Source organism: Taudactylus pleione, unplaced genomic scaffold (genome assembly GCF_031769625.1).
Source record: "Taudactylus pleione unplaced genomic scaffold, aTauple2 ptg000262l, whole genome shotgun sequence".
Lineage (NCBI taxonomy): Eukaryota > Metazoa > Chordata > Amphibia > Anura > Myobatrachidae > Taudactylus > Taudactylus pleione.
Window position 1 is genome coordinate 5835001 of NW_028284664.1, and position 14186 is coordinate 5849186.

At 35.1% G+C, this 14186-nt stretch overlaps 15 non-coding genes across 15 annotated transcripts; all 15 read left to right on the forward strand.

Annotated features, from left to right (window-relative positions):
• The first annotated feature begins 195 nt into the window (after positions 1-195).
• Positions 196-302, forward strand: LOC148514561 (U6 spliceosomal RNA). The gene has a single exon (XR_015880041.1). It is a non-coding gene; the product is annotated as a U6 spliceosomal RNA (small nuclear RNA).
• A 522-nt stretch (positions 303-824) lies between these two features.
• Positions 825-931, forward strand: LOC148514562 (U6 spliceosomal RNA). Its single transcript, XR_015880042.1, has one exon. It is a non-coding gene; the product is annotated as a U6 spliceosomal RNA (small nuclear RNA).
• Positions 932-1453: 522 nt separating this feature from the next.
• On the forward strand, positions 1454-1560 carry LOC148514563 (U6 spliceosomal RNA). The gene has a single exon (XR_015879604.1). It is a non-coding gene; the product is annotated as a U6 spliceosomal RNA (small nuclear RNA).
• Positions 1561-3091: 1531 nt separating this feature from the next.
• On the forward strand, positions 3092-3198 carry LOC148514564 (U6 spliceosomal RNA). The gene has a single exon (XR_015880043.1). It is a non-coding gene; the product is annotated as a U6 spliceosomal RNA (small nuclear RNA).
• Positions 3199-3720: 522 nt separating this feature from the next.
• LOC148514565 (U6 spliceosomal RNA) lies at positions 3721-3827 on the forward strand. The gene has a single exon (XR_015880044.1). It is a non-coding gene; the product is annotated as a U6 spliceosomal RNA (small nuclear RNA).
• Positions 3828-4349: 522 nt separating this feature from the next.
• On the forward strand, positions 4350-4456 carry LOC148514566 (U6 spliceosomal RNA). The gene has a single exon (XR_015879605.1). It is a non-coding gene; the product is annotated as a U6 spliceosomal RNA (small nuclear RNA).
• Positions 4457-5987: 1531 nt separating this feature from the next.
• On the forward strand, positions 5988-6094 carry LOC148514567 (U6 spliceosomal RNA). The gene has a single exon (XR_015880045.1). It is a non-coding gene; the product is annotated as a U6 spliceosomal RNA (small nuclear RNA).
• Positions 6095-6616: 522 nt separating this feature from the next.
• Positions 6617-6723, forward strand: LOC148514568 (U6 spliceosomal RNA). Its single transcript, XR_015880046.1, has one exon. It is a non-coding gene; the product is annotated as a U6 spliceosomal RNA (small nuclear RNA).
• A 522-nt stretch (positions 6724-7245) lies between these two features.
• LOC148514569 (U6 spliceosomal RNA) lies at positions 7246-7352 on the forward strand. The gene has a single exon (XR_015879606.1). It is a non-coding gene; the product is annotated as a U6 spliceosomal RNA (small nuclear RNA).
• A 1531-nt stretch (positions 7353-8883) lies between these two features.
• Positions 8884-8990, forward strand: LOC148514570 (U6 spliceosomal RNA). Its single transcript, XR_015880047.1, has one exon. It is a non-coding gene; the product is annotated as a U6 spliceosomal RNA (small nuclear RNA).
• Positions 8991-9512: 522 nt separating this feature from the next.
• On the forward strand, positions 9513-9619 carry LOC148514571 (U6 spliceosomal RNA). Its single transcript, XR_015880049.1, has one exon. It is a non-coding gene; the product is annotated as a U6 spliceosomal RNA (small nuclear RNA).
• Positions 9620-10141: 522 nt separating this feature from the next.
• On the forward strand, positions 10142-10248 carry LOC148514572 (U6 spliceosomal RNA). Its single transcript, XR_015879607.1, has one exon. It is a non-coding gene; the product is annotated as a U6 spliceosomal RNA (small nuclear RNA).
• A 1531-nt stretch (positions 10249-11779) lies between these two features.
• Positions 11780-11886, forward strand: LOC148514573 (U6 spliceosomal RNA). Its single transcript, XR_015880050.1, has one exon. It is a non-coding gene; the product is annotated as a U6 spliceosomal RNA (small nuclear RNA).
• Positions 11887-12408: 522 nt separating this feature from the next.
• Positions 12409-12515, forward strand: LOC148514574 (U6 spliceosomal RNA). The gene has a single exon (XR_015880051.1). It is a non-coding gene; the product is annotated as a U6 spliceosomal RNA (small nuclear RNA).
• Positions 12516-13037: 522 nt separating this feature from the next.
• On the forward strand, positions 13038-13144 carry LOC148514575 (U6 spliceosomal RNA). The gene has a single exon (XR_015880052.1). It is a non-coding gene; the product is annotated as a U6 spliceosomal RNA (small nuclear RNA).
• The last annotated feature ends 1042 nt before the right edge of the window (positions 13145-14186 follow it).

The window sequence follows — 14186 nt, forward strand, 5'->3', positions numbered from 1 at the left end:
TGTGATATGTATGGAAATCGATGGCTATTCCTTAATGGGATATTGAATTTTTTTGCCAGTTAGCAGCTCTATCTTGTTAATGTTCTCCAGTTTATAAAACCCTATTTAAATTTTACTTCCAACTTTCACTCTCCCTAAGATCAATCTTGAGGCACATGGTGGGGTATATAACTCTTAGGACTTTGCTTTTGGAATGTGCTTGCTTCGGCAGCACATATACTAAAATTGGAACGATACAGAGAAGATTAGCATGGCCCCTGCGCAAGGATGACACGCAAATTCGTGAAGCGTTCCATATTTTAGGTATATAGCTCTGGACAAATTAATTCGATTCCACTTAAGATACCTGCAGATAAAAAGTCAAGAAATTTTGCAAGCAAAGAACAAATCGACCAACTTTTTTATGACAAAATCAGTTCGACATGACATATCATTTTCAAATTCAATTCTTGTCTAAATTGTGCAGGTTGTCTCAGTACTTCTATTAAGTCTTAGAAAACTATTTTGCCATTTTCCATTCCTACTTCACTTGTTCTGTACTTAGGAGCAATTTTAATCTTGTACAGCCTATGGTTCCAAAAGAAATGAACCTCCACATGCTAATTTGCATAATTTATTTGACTGTGGTACGTATAGAAATTGGTGGCCTTTCCTTAATGGGATATTGAATTTTTTGCCAGTAAGTAGCTCTATCTTGTTTATTGTAAAGTGTTCTCCAGTCTTTGAAACCCCATCTGAATTTAACTTCCATCTTTTACTCTCCCTAAGATCAATCTTGAGGCACATGGTGGGGTATATATATCTTAGGACTTTGCTTTTGGAATGTGCTTGCTTCGGCAGCACATATACTAAAATTGGAACGATACAGAGAAGATTAGCATGGCCCCTGCGCAAGGATGACACGCAAATTCGTGAAGCGTTCCATATTTTAGGTATATAGCTCTGGACAAATTAATTCGATTCCACTTAAGATACCTGCAGATAAAAAGTCAAGAAATTTTGCAAGCAAAGAACAAATCGACCAACTTTTTTATGACAAAATCAGTTCGACATGACATATCATTTTCAAATTCAATTCTTGTCTAAATTGTGCAGGTTGTCTCAGTACTTCTATTAAGTCTTAGAAAACTATTTTAACATTTTCCATTCCTACTTCACTTGTTCTGTACTTAGGAGCAATTTTAATCTTGTACAGCCTATGGTTCCAAAAGAAATGAACCTCCACATGCTAATTTGCATAATTTATTTGACTGTGGTACGTATAGAAATTGGTGGCCTTTCCTTAATGGGATATTGAATTTTTTGCCAGTAAGTAGCTCTATCTTGTTTATTGTAAAGTGTTCTCCAGTCTTTGAAACCCCATCTGAATTTAACTTCCATCTTTTACTCTCCCTAAGATCAATCTTGAGGCACATGGTGGGGTATATATATCTTAGGACTTTGCTTTTGGAATGTGCTTGCTTCGGCAGCACATATACTAAAATTGGAACCATACAGAGAAGATTAGCATGGCCCCTGCGCAAGGATGACACGCAAATTCGTGAAGCGTTCCATATTTTAGGTATATAGCTCTGGACAAATTAATTCTTTTCCACTTAATGATACCTGCAGATAAAAAGGTAAGAAGTTTTGCAAGCAAAGAACAAATCGACCAACTCTTGTATGATGTCATCAGTTAGACATGACTTATCATTGTGTGAATTGTGCAGACTGCCTCAGTTATATTTAAACTTAGAAAATTATTTAGCCACCTTCAATTCTTATTGAACTTGCAGGGGTGTATCTATTGGTCGAAGCGGAAACGTAAGGGACAGGTGCCCCCTCCAAGTCACTCCAGGCCTGAAGGCATGAATATGCACTGCTGCACCCAATAGGTTCTGCTTGGTACAGTGGAAAAATCTATCTTTCTTTATCCAATACCTATTCATAACTCTAGACAATTGTACAGTACAAAACCACAATCTCCAGCAAATCAAATCTGCTATTATATAATTATTGAAGCCCATGGTGCATGCTGCAATCACCTAATTTGCTTAATGCATGAGATTTAAGACCCTTTCCACAAAGAACAAATGCCTAGCTTCTCCCCCTACACATAATGTTCTATCAAGAAACTCCCCAAGCACCCATGAATATACTAGACTTCTAAAAATTATTTTTTTAACTCTGTTCCACAAAAATAAGAACTGAACACATAATGTATTAGATGTCAAACCAAGGAGCCATTCACAACACATAAGCACCTCTAACAGAATGTACAAATATAAAAATAAAATGTTAGGGCTAGTTTAAATCATATACCAATACAATTAGGGAGACCAAGTTGTGGCTTCAAAATATATATATATTATTAATTTATAATACTTACCATATGCTATTCATCTGTATTTTTTACTTTTATTGTTAATTGAGCCAAAAGATAGTGCACACAATACTTAATTTACAATCTTAAAGTTTAGCAGTTACATAATTTGCATATATCCAAATTTGTTTAGCAACAAATACATTTTAAGTGTAAACTATGTCATTTTTTACCTTTTTGCCCACTTATTTGACATTAACCGATTACATAAATGGTGATTAGCATATGATTAGTATTATAAACTAAAAACATTTAGAAGTAAAATTCTTTAGTCTCCCTAAACTAAATGCTATAAACTATAAAGTTATAAAAAAGAATGGTTATTTAATGGGCAGTAAATGTTTTTTTGGCTGGAGATTTTGCTGATGTCTGGAAACCTGGCTGCTTAGATGCACAGGGGTGCCTGGCAAAGAGCACCCATTTTTGTCAAGTGCCATCCTAGCCAAAGAATGCAAAGAAGCAATTTTAGCCTAGTACAGTCTATGGTTTTGAAGAAATGAACCTCTACATGCCAATTTTCATAATTTGTTTCACTGTGATATGTATGGAAATCGATGGCTATTCCTTAATGGGATATTGAATTTTTTTGCCAGTTAGCAGCTCTATCTTGTTAATGTTCTCCAGTTTATAAAACCCTATTTAAATTTTACTTCCAACTTTCCCTCTCCCTAAGATCAATCTTGAGGCACATGGTGGGGTATATAACTCTTAGGACTTTGCTTTTGGAATGTGCTTGCTTCGGCAGCACATATACTAAAATTGGAACGATACAGAGAAGATTAGCATGGCCCCTGCGCAAGGATGACACGCAAATTCGTGAAGCGTTCCATATTTTAGGTATATAGCTCTGGACAAATTAATTCGATTCCACTTAAGATACCTGCAGATAAAAAGTCAAGAAATTTTGCAAGCAAAGAACAAATCGACCAACTTTTTTATGACAAAATCAGTTCGACATGACATATCATTTTCAAATTCAATTCTTGTCTAAATTGTGCAGGTTGTCTCAGTACTTCTATTAAGTCTTAGAAAACTATTTTGCCATTTTCCATTCCTACTTCACTTGTTCTGTACTTAGGAGCAATTTTAATCTTGTACAGCCTATGGTTCCAAAAGAAATGAACCTCCACATGCTAATTTGCATAATTTATTTGACTGTGGTACGTATAGAAATTGGTGGCCTTTCCTTAATGGGATATTGAATTTTTTGCCAGTAAGTAGCTCTATCTTGTTTATTGTAAAGTGTTCTCCAGTCTTTGAAACCCCATCTGAATTTAACTTCCATCTTTTACTCTCCCTAAGATCAATCTTGAGGCACATGGTGGGGTATATATATCTTAGGACTTTGCTTTTGGAATGTGCTTGCTTCGGCAGCACATATACTAAAATTGGAACGATACAGAGAAGATTAGCATGGCCCCTGCGCAAGGATGACACGCAAATTCGTGAAGCGTTCCATATTTTAGGTATATAGCTCTGGACAAATTAATTCGATTCCACTTAAGATACCTGCAGATAAAAAGTCAAGAAATTTTGCAAGCAAAGAACAAATCGACCAACTTTTTTATGACAAAATCAGTTCGACATGACATATCATTTTCAAATTCAATTCTTGTCTAAATTGTGCAGGTTGTCTCAGTACTTCTATTAAGTCTTAGAAAACTATTTTAACATTTTCCATTCCTACTTCACTTGTTCTGTACTTAGGAGCAATTTTAATCTTGTACAGCCTATGGTTCCAAAAGAAATGAACCTCCACATGCTAATTTGCATAATTTATTTGACTGTGGTACGTATAGAAATTGGTGGCCTTTCCTTAATGGGATATTGAATTTTTTGCCAGTAAGTAGCTCTATCTTGTTTATTGTAAAGTGTTCTCCAGTCTTTGAAACCCCATCTGAATTTAACTTCCATCTTTTACTCTCCCTAAGATCAATCTTGAGGCACATGGTGGGGTATATATATCTTAGGACTTTGCTTTTGGAATGTGCTTGCTTCGGCAGCACATATACTAAAATTGGAACCATACAGAGAAGATTAGCATGGCCCCTGCGCAAGGATGACACGCAAATTCGTGAAGCGTTCCATATTTTAGGTATATAGCTCTGGACAAATTAATTCTTTTCCACTTAATGATACCTGCAGATAAAAAGGTAAGAAGTTTTGCAAGCAAAGAACAAATCGACCAACTCTTGTATGATGTCATCAGTTAGACATGACTTATCATTGTGTGAATTGTGCAGACTGCCTCAGTTATATTTAAACTTAGAAAATTATTTAGCCACCTTCAATTCTTATTGAACTTGCAGGGGTGTATCTATTGGTCGAAGCGGAAACGTAAGGGACAGGTGCCCCCTCCAAGTCACTCCAGGCCTGAAGGCATGAATATGCACTGCTGCACCCAATAGGTTCTGCTTGGTACAGTGGAAAAATCTATCTTTCTTTATCCAATACCTATTCATAACTCTAGACAATTGTACAGTACAAAACCACAATCTCCAGCAAATCAAATCTGCTATTATATAATTATTGAAGCCCATGGTGCATGCTGCAATCACCTAATTTGCTTAATGCAGGAGATTTAAGACCCTTTCCACAAAGAACAAATGCCTAGCTTCTCCCCCTACACATAATGTTCTATCAAGAAACTCCCCAAGCACCCATGAATATACTAGACTTCTAAAAATTATTTTTTTAACTCTGTTCCACAAAAATAAGAACTGAACACATAATGTATTAGATGTCAAACCAAGGAGCCATTCACAACACATAAGCACCTCTAACAGAATGTACAAATATAAAAATAAAATGTTAGGGCTAGTTTAAATCATATACCAATACAATTAGGGAGACCAAGTTGTGGCTTCAAAATATATATATATTATTAATTTATAATACTTACCATATGCTATTCATCTGTATTTTTTACTTTTATTGTTAATTGAGCCAAAAGATAGTGCACACAATACTTAATTTACAATCTTAAAGTTTAGCAGTTACATAATTTGCATATATCCAAATTTGTTTAGCAACAAATACATTTTAAGTGTAAACTATGTCATTTTTTACCTTTTTGCCCACTTATTTGACATTAACCGATTACATAAATGGTGATTAGCATATGATTAGTATTATAAACTAAAAACATTTAGAAGTAAAATTCTTTAGTCTCCCTAAACTAAATGCTATAAACTATAAAGTTATAAAAAAGAATGGTTATTTAATGGGCAGTAAATGTTTTTTTGGCTGGAGATTTTGCTGATGTCTGGAAACCTGGCTGCTTAGATGCACAGGGGTGCCTGGCAAAGAGCACCCATTTTTGTCAAGTGCCATCCTAGCCAAAGAATGCAAAGAAGCAATTTTAGCCTAGTACAGTCTATGGTTTTGAAGAAATGAACCTCTACATGCCAATTTTCATAATTTGTTTCACTGTGATATGTATGGAAATCGATGGCTATTCCTTAATGGGATATTGAATTTTTTTGCCAGTTAGCAGCTCTATCTTGTTAATGTTCTCCAGTTTATAAAACCCTATTTAAATTTTACTTCCAACTTTCACTCTCCCTAAGATCAATCTTGAGGCACATGGTGGGGTATATAACTCTTAGGACTTTGCTTTTGGAATGTGCTTGCTTCGGCAGCACATATACTAAAATTGGAACGATACAGAGAAGATTAGCATGGCCCCTGCGCAAGGATGACACGCAAATTCGTGAAGCGTTCCATATTTTAGGTATATAGCTCTGGACAAATTAATTCGATTCCACTTAAGATACCTGCAGATAAAAAGTCAAGAAATTTTGCAAGCAAAGAACAAATCGACCAACTTTTTTATGACAAAATCAGTTCGACATGACATATCATTTTCAAATTCAATTCTTGTCTAAATTGTGCAGGTTGTCTCAGTACTTCTATTAAGTCTTAGAAAACTATTTTGCCATTTTCCATTCCTACTTCACTTGTTCTGTACTTAGGAGCAATTTTAATCTTGTACAGCCTATGGTTCCAAAAGAAATGAACCTCCACATGCTAATTTGCATAATTTATTTGACTGTGGTACGTATAGAAATTGGTGGCCTTTCCTTAATGGGATATTGAATTTTTTGCCAGTAAGTAGCTCTATCTTGTTTATTGTAAAGTGTTCTCCAGTCTTTGAAACCCCATCTGAATTTAACTTCCATCTTTTACTCTCCCTAAGATCAATCTTGAGGCACATGGTGGGGTATATATATCTTAGGACTTTGCTTTTGGAATGTGCTTGCTTCGGCAGCACATATACTAAAATTGGAACGATACAGAGAAGATTAGCATGGCCCCTGCGCAAGGATGACACGCAAATTCGTGAAGCGTTCCATATTTTAGGTATATAGCTCTGGACAAATTAATTCGATTCCACTTAAGATACCTGCAGATAAAAAGTCAAGAAATTTTGCAAGCAAAGAACAAATCGACCAACTTTTTTATGACAAAATCAGTTCGACATGACATATCATTTTCAAATTCAATTCTTGTCTAAATTGTGCAGGTTGTCTCAGTACTTCTATTAAGTCTTAGAAAACTATTTTAACATTTTCCATTCCTACTTCACTTGTTCTGTACTTAGGAGCAATTTTAATCTTGTACAGCCTATGGTTCCAAAAGAAATGAACCTCCACATGCTAATTTGCATAATTTATTTGACTGTGGTACGTATAGAAATTGGTGGCCTTTCCTTAATGGGATATTGAATTTTTTGCCAGTAAGTAGCTCTATCTTGTTTATTGTAAAGTGTTCTCCAGTCTTTGAAACCCCATCTGAATTTAACTTCCATCTTTTACTCTCCCTAAGATCAATCTTGAGGCACATGGTGGGGTATATATATCTTAGGACTTTGCTTTTGGAATGTGCTTGCTTCGGCAGCACATATACTAAAATTGGAACCATACAGAGAAGATTAGCATGGCCCCTGCGCAAGGATGACACGCAAATTCGTGAAGCGTTCCATATTTTAGGTATATAGCTCTGGACAAATTAATTCTTTTCCACTTAATGATATCTGCAGATAAAAAGGTAAGAAGTTTTGCAAGCAAAGAACAAATCGACCAACTCTTGTATGATGTCATCAGTTAGACATGACTTATCATTGTGTGAATTGTGCAGACTGCCTCAGTTATATTTAAACTTAGAAAATTATTTAGCCACCTTCAATTCTTATTGAACTTGCAGGGGTGTATCTATTGGTCGAAGCGGAAACGTAAGGGACAGGTGCCCCCTCCAAGTCACTCCAGGCCTGAAGGCATGAATATGCACTGCTGCACCCAATAGGTTCTGCTTGGTACAGTGGAAAAATCTATCTTTCTTTATCCAATACCTATTCATAACTCTAGACAATTGTACAGTACAAAACCACAATCTCCAGCAAATCAAATCTGCTATTATATAATTATTGAAGCCCATGGTGCATGCTGCAATCACCTAATTTGCTTAATGCATGAGATTTAAGACCCTTTCCACAAAGAACAAATGCCTAGCTTCTCCCCCTACAGATAATGTTCTATCAAGAAACTCCCCAAGCACCCATGAATATACTAGACTTCTAAAAATTATTTTTTTAACTCTGTTCCACAAAAATAAGAACTGAACACATAATGTATTAGATGTCAAACCAAGGAGCCATTCACAACACATAAGCACCTCTAACAGAATGTACAAATATAAAAATAAAATGTTAGGGCTAGTTTAAATCATATACCAATACAATTAGGGAGACCAAGTTGTGGCTTCAAAATATATATATATTATTAATTTATAATACTTACCATATGCTATTCATCTGTATTTTTTACTTTTATTGTTAATTGAGCCAAAAGATAGTGCACACAATACTTAATTTACAATCTTAAAGTTTAGCAGTTACATAATTTGCATATATCCAAATTTGTTTAGCAACAAATACATTTTAAGTGTAAACTATGTCATTTTTTACCTTTTTGCCCACTTATTTGACATTAACCGATTACATAAATGGTGATTAGCATATGATTAGTATTATAAACTAAAAACATTTAGAAGTAAAATTCTTTAGTCTCCCTAAACTAAATGCTATAAACTATAAAGTTATAAAAAAGAATGGTTATTTAATGGGCAGTAAATGTTTTTTTGGCTGGAGATTTTGCTGATGTCTGGAAACCTGGCTGCTTAGATGCACAGGGGTGCCTGGCAAAGAGCACCCATTTTTGTCAAGTGCCATCCTAGCCAAAGAATGCAAAGAAGCAATTTTAGCCTAGTACAGTCTATGGTTTTGAAGAAATGAACCTCTACATGCCAATTTTCATAATTTGTTTCACTGTGATATGTATGGAAATCGATGGCTATTCCTTAATGGGATATTGAATTTTTTTGCCAGTTAGCAGCTCTATCTTGTTAATGTTCTCCAGTTTATAAAACCCTATTTAAATTTTACTTCCAACTTTCACTCTCCCTAAGATCAATCTTGAGGCACATGGTGGGGTATATAACTCTTAGGACTTTGCTTTTGGAATGTGCTTGCTTCGGCAGCACATATACTAAAATTGGAACGATACAGAGAAGATTAGCATGGCCCCTGCGCAAGGATGACACGCAAATTCGTGAAGCGTTCCATATTTTAGGTATATAGCTCTGGACAAATTAATTCGATTCCACTTAAGATACCTGCAGATAAAAAGTCAAGAAATTTTGCAAGCAAAGAACAAATCGACCAACTTTTTTATGACAAAATCAGTTCGACATGACATATCATTTTCAAATTCAATTCTTGTCTAAATTGTGCAGGTTGTCTCAGTACTTCTATTAAGTCTTAGAAAACTATTTTGCCATTTTCCATTCCTACTTCACTTGTTCTGTACTTAGGAGCAATTTTAATCTTGTACAGCCTATGGTTCCAAAAGAAATGAACCTCCACATGCTAATTTGCATAATTTATTTGACTGTGGTACGTATAGAAATTGGTGGCCTTTCCTTAATGGGATATTGAATTTTTTGCCAGTAAGTAGCTCTATCTTGTTTATTGTAAAGTGTTCTCCAGTCTTTGAAACCCCATCTGAATTTAACTTCCATCTTTTACTCTCCCTAAGATCAATCTTGAGGCACATGGTGGGGTATATATATCTTAGGACTTTGCTTTTGGAATGTGCTTGCTTCGGCAGCACATATACTAAAATTGGAACGATACAGAGAAGATTAGCATGGCCCCTGCGCAAGGATGACACGCAAATTCGTGAAGCGTTCCATATTTTAGGTATATAGCTCTGGACAAATTAATTCGATTCCACTTAAGATACCTGCAGATAAAAAGTCAAGAAATTTTGCAAGCAAAGAACAAATCGACCAACTTTTTTATGACAAAATCAGTTCGACATGACATATCATTTTCAAATTCAATTCTTGTCTAAATTGTGCAGGTTGTCTCAGTACTTCTATTAAGTCTTAGAAAACTATTTTAACATTTTCCATTCCTACTTCACTTGTTCTGTACTTAGGAGCAATTTTAATCTTGTACAGCCTATGGTTCCAAAAGAAATGAACCTCCACATGCTAATTTGCATAATTTATTTGACTGTGGTACGTATAGAAATTGGTGGCCTTTCCTTAATGGGATATTGAATTTTTTGCCAGTAAGTAGCTCTATCTTGTTTATTGTAAAGTGTTCTCCAGTCTTTGAAACCCCATCTGAATTTAACTTCCATCTTTTACTCTCCCTAAGATCAATCTTGAGGCACATGGTGGGGTATATATATCTTAGGACTTTGCTTTTGGAATGTGCTTGCTTCGGCAGCACATATACTAAAATTGGAACCATACAGAGAAGATTAGCATGGCCCCTGCGCAAGGATGACACGCAAATTCGTGAAGCGTTCCATATTTTAGGTATATAGCTCTGGACAAATTAATTCTTTTCCACTTAATGATATCTGCAGATAAAAAGGTAAGAAGTTTTGCAAGCAAAGAACAAATCGACCAACTCTTGTATGATGTCATCAGTTAGACATGACTTATCATTGTGTGAATTGTGCAGACTGCCTCAGTTATATTTAAACTTAGAAAATTATTTAGCCACCTTCAATTCTTATTGAACTTGCAGGGGTGTATCTATTGGTCGAAGCGGAAACGTAAGGGACAGGTGCCCCCTCCAAGTCACTCCAGGCCTGAAGGCATGAATATGCACTGCTGCACCCAATAGGTTCTGCTTGGTACAGTGGAAAAATCTATCTTTCTTTATCCAATACCTATTCATAACTCTAGACAATTGTACAGTACAAAACCACAATCTCCAGCAAATCAAATCTGCTATTATATAATTATTGAAGCCCATGGTGCATGCTGCAATCACCTAATTTGCTTAATGCATGAGATTTAAGACCCTTTCCACAAAGAACAAATGCCTAGCTTCTCCCCCTACACATAATGTTCTATCAAGAAACTCCCCAAGCACCCATGAATATACTAGACTTCTAAAAATTATTTTTTTAACTCTGTTCCACAAAAATAAGAACTGAACACATAATGTATTAGATGTCAAACCAAGGAGCCATTCACAACACATAAGCACCTCTAACAGAATGTACAAATATAAAAATAAAATGTTAGGGCTAGTTTAAATCATATACCAATACAATTAGGGAGACCAAGTTGTGGCTTCAAAATATATATATATTATTAATTTATAATACTTACCATATGCTATTCATCTGTATTTTTTACTTTTATTGTTAATTGAGCCAAAAGATAGTGCACACAATACTTAATTTACAATCTTAAAGTTTAGCAGTTACATAATTTGCATATATCCAAATTTGTTTAGCAACAAATACATTTTAAGTGTAAACTATGTCATTTTTTACCTTTTTGCCCACTTATTTGACATTAACCGATTACATAAATGGTGATTAGCATATGATTAGTATTATAAACTAAAAACATTTAGAAGTAAAATTCTTTAGTCTCCCTAAACTAAATGCTATAAACTATAAAGTTATAAAAAAGAATGGTTATTTAATGGGCAGTAAATGTTTTTTTGGCTGGAGATTTTGCTGATGTCTGGAAACCTGGCTGCTTAGATGCACAGGGGTGCCTGGCAAAGAGCACCCATTTTTGTCAAGTGCCATCCTAGCCAAAGAATGCAAAGAAGCAATTTTAGCCTAGTACAGTCTATGGTTTTGAAGAAATGAACCTCTACATGCCAATTTTCATAATTTGTTTCACTGTGATATGTATGGAAATCGATGGCTATTCCTTAATGGGATATTGAATTTTTTTGCCAGTTAGCAGCTCTATCTTGTTAATGTTCTCCAGTTTATAAAACCCTATTTAAATTTTACTTCCAACTTTCACTCTCCCTAAGATCAATCTTGAGGCACATGGTGGGGTATATAACTCTTAGGACTTTGCTTTTGGAATGTGCTTGCTTCGGCAGCACATATACTAAAATTGGAACGATACAGAGAAGATTAGCATGGCCCCTGCGCAAGGATGACACGCAAATTCGTGAAGCGTTCCATATTTTAGGTATATAGCTCTGGACAAATTAATTCGATTCCACTTAAGATACCTGCAGATAAAAAGTCAAGAAATTTTGCAAGCAAAGAACAAATCGACCAACTTTTTTATGACAAAATCAGTTCGACATGACATATCATTTTCAAATTCAATTCTTGTCTAAATTGTGCAGGTTGTCTCAGTACTTCTATTAAGTCTTAGAAAACTATTTTGCCATTTTCCATTCCTACTTCACTTGTTCTGTACTTAGGAGCAATTTTAATCTTGTACAGCCTATGGTTCCAAAAGAAATGAACCTCCACATGCTAATTTGCATAATTTATTTGACTGTGGTACGTATAGAAATTGGTGGCCTTTCCTTAATGGGATATTGAATTTTTTGCCAGTAAGTAGCTCTATCTTGTTTATTGTAAAGTGTTCTCCAGTCTTTGAAACCCCATCTGAATTTAACTTCCATCTTTTACTCTCCCTAAGATCAATCTTGAGGCACATGGTGGGGTATATATATCTTAGGACTTTGCTTTTGGAATGTGCTTGCTTCGGCAGCACATATACTAAAATTGGAACGATACAGAGAAGATTAGCATGGCCCCTGCGCAAGGATGACACGCAAATTCGTGAAGCGTTCCATATTTTAGGTATATAGCTCTGGACAAATTAATTCGATTCCACTTAAGATACCTGCAGATAAAAAGTCAAGAAATTTTGCAAGCAAAGAACAAATCGACCAACTTTTTTATGACAAAATCAGTTCGACATGACATATCATTTTCAAATTCAATTCTTGTCTAAATTGTGCAGGTTGTCTCAGTACTTCTATTAAGTCTTAGAAAACTATTTTAACATTTTCCATTCCTACTTCACTTGTTCTGTACTTAGGAGCAATTTTAATCTTGTACAGCCTATGGTTCCAAAAGAAATGAACCTCCACATGCTAATTTGCATAATTTATTTGACTGTGGTACGTATAGAAATTGGTGGCCTTTCCTTAATGGGATATTGAATTTTTTGCCAGTAAGTAGCTCTATCTTGTTTATTGTAAAGTGTTCTCCAGTCTTTGAAACCCCATCTGAATTTAACTTCCATCTTTTACTCTCCCTAAGATCAATCTTGAGGCACATGGTGGGGTATATATATCTTAGGACTTTGCTTTTGGAATGTGCTTGCTTCGGCAGCACATATACTAAAATTGGAACGATACAGAGAAGATTAGCATGGCCCCTGCGCAAGGATGACACGCAAATTCGTGAAGCGTTCCATATTTTAGGTATATAGCTCTGGACAAATTAATTCTTTTCCACTTAATGATACCTGCAGATAAAAAGGTAAGAAATTTTGCAAGCAAACAACAAATCGACCAACTCTTCTATGATGTCATCAGTTAGACATGACTTATCATTGTGTGAATTGTGCAGACTGCCTCAGTTATATTTAAACTTAGAAAATTATTTAGCCACCTTCAATTCTTATTGAACTTGCAGGGGTGTATCTATTGGTCGAAGCGGAAACGTAAGGGACAGGTGCCCCCTCCAAGTCACTCCAGGCCTGAAGGCATGAATATGCACTGCTGCACCCAATAGGTTCTGCTTGGTACAGTGGAAAAATCTATCTTTCTTTATCCAATACCTATTCATAACTCTAGACAATTGTACAGTACGAAACCACAATCTCCAGCAAATCAAATCTGCTATTATATAATTATTGAAGCCCATGGTGCATGCTGCAATCACCTAATTTGCTTAATGCATGAGATTTAAGACCCTTTCCACAAAGAACAAATGCCTAGCTTCTCCCCCTACACATAATGTTCTATCAAGAAACTCCCCAAGCACCCATGAATATACTAGACTTCTAAAACTTCTTTTTTTAACTCTGTTCCACAAAAATAAGAACTGAACACATAATGTATTAGATGCCAAACCAAGGAGCCATTCACAGCACATAAGCACCTCTAACAGAATGTACAAATATAAAAATAAAATGTTAGGGCTAGTTTAAATCATATACCAATACAATTAGGGAGACCAAGTTGTGGCTTCAAAATATAAATATATTATAATATATAATACTTACCATATGCTATTCATCTGTATTTTTTACTTTTATTGTTAATTGAGCCAAAAGATAATGCACACAATACTTAATTTACAATCTTAAAGTTTAGCAGTTACATAATTTGCATATATCCAAATTTGTTTAGCAACAAATACATTTTAAGTGTAAACTATGTCATTTTTGACCTTTTTGCCCACTTATTTGACATTAACCGATTACATAAATGGTGATTAGCATATGATTAGTATTATAA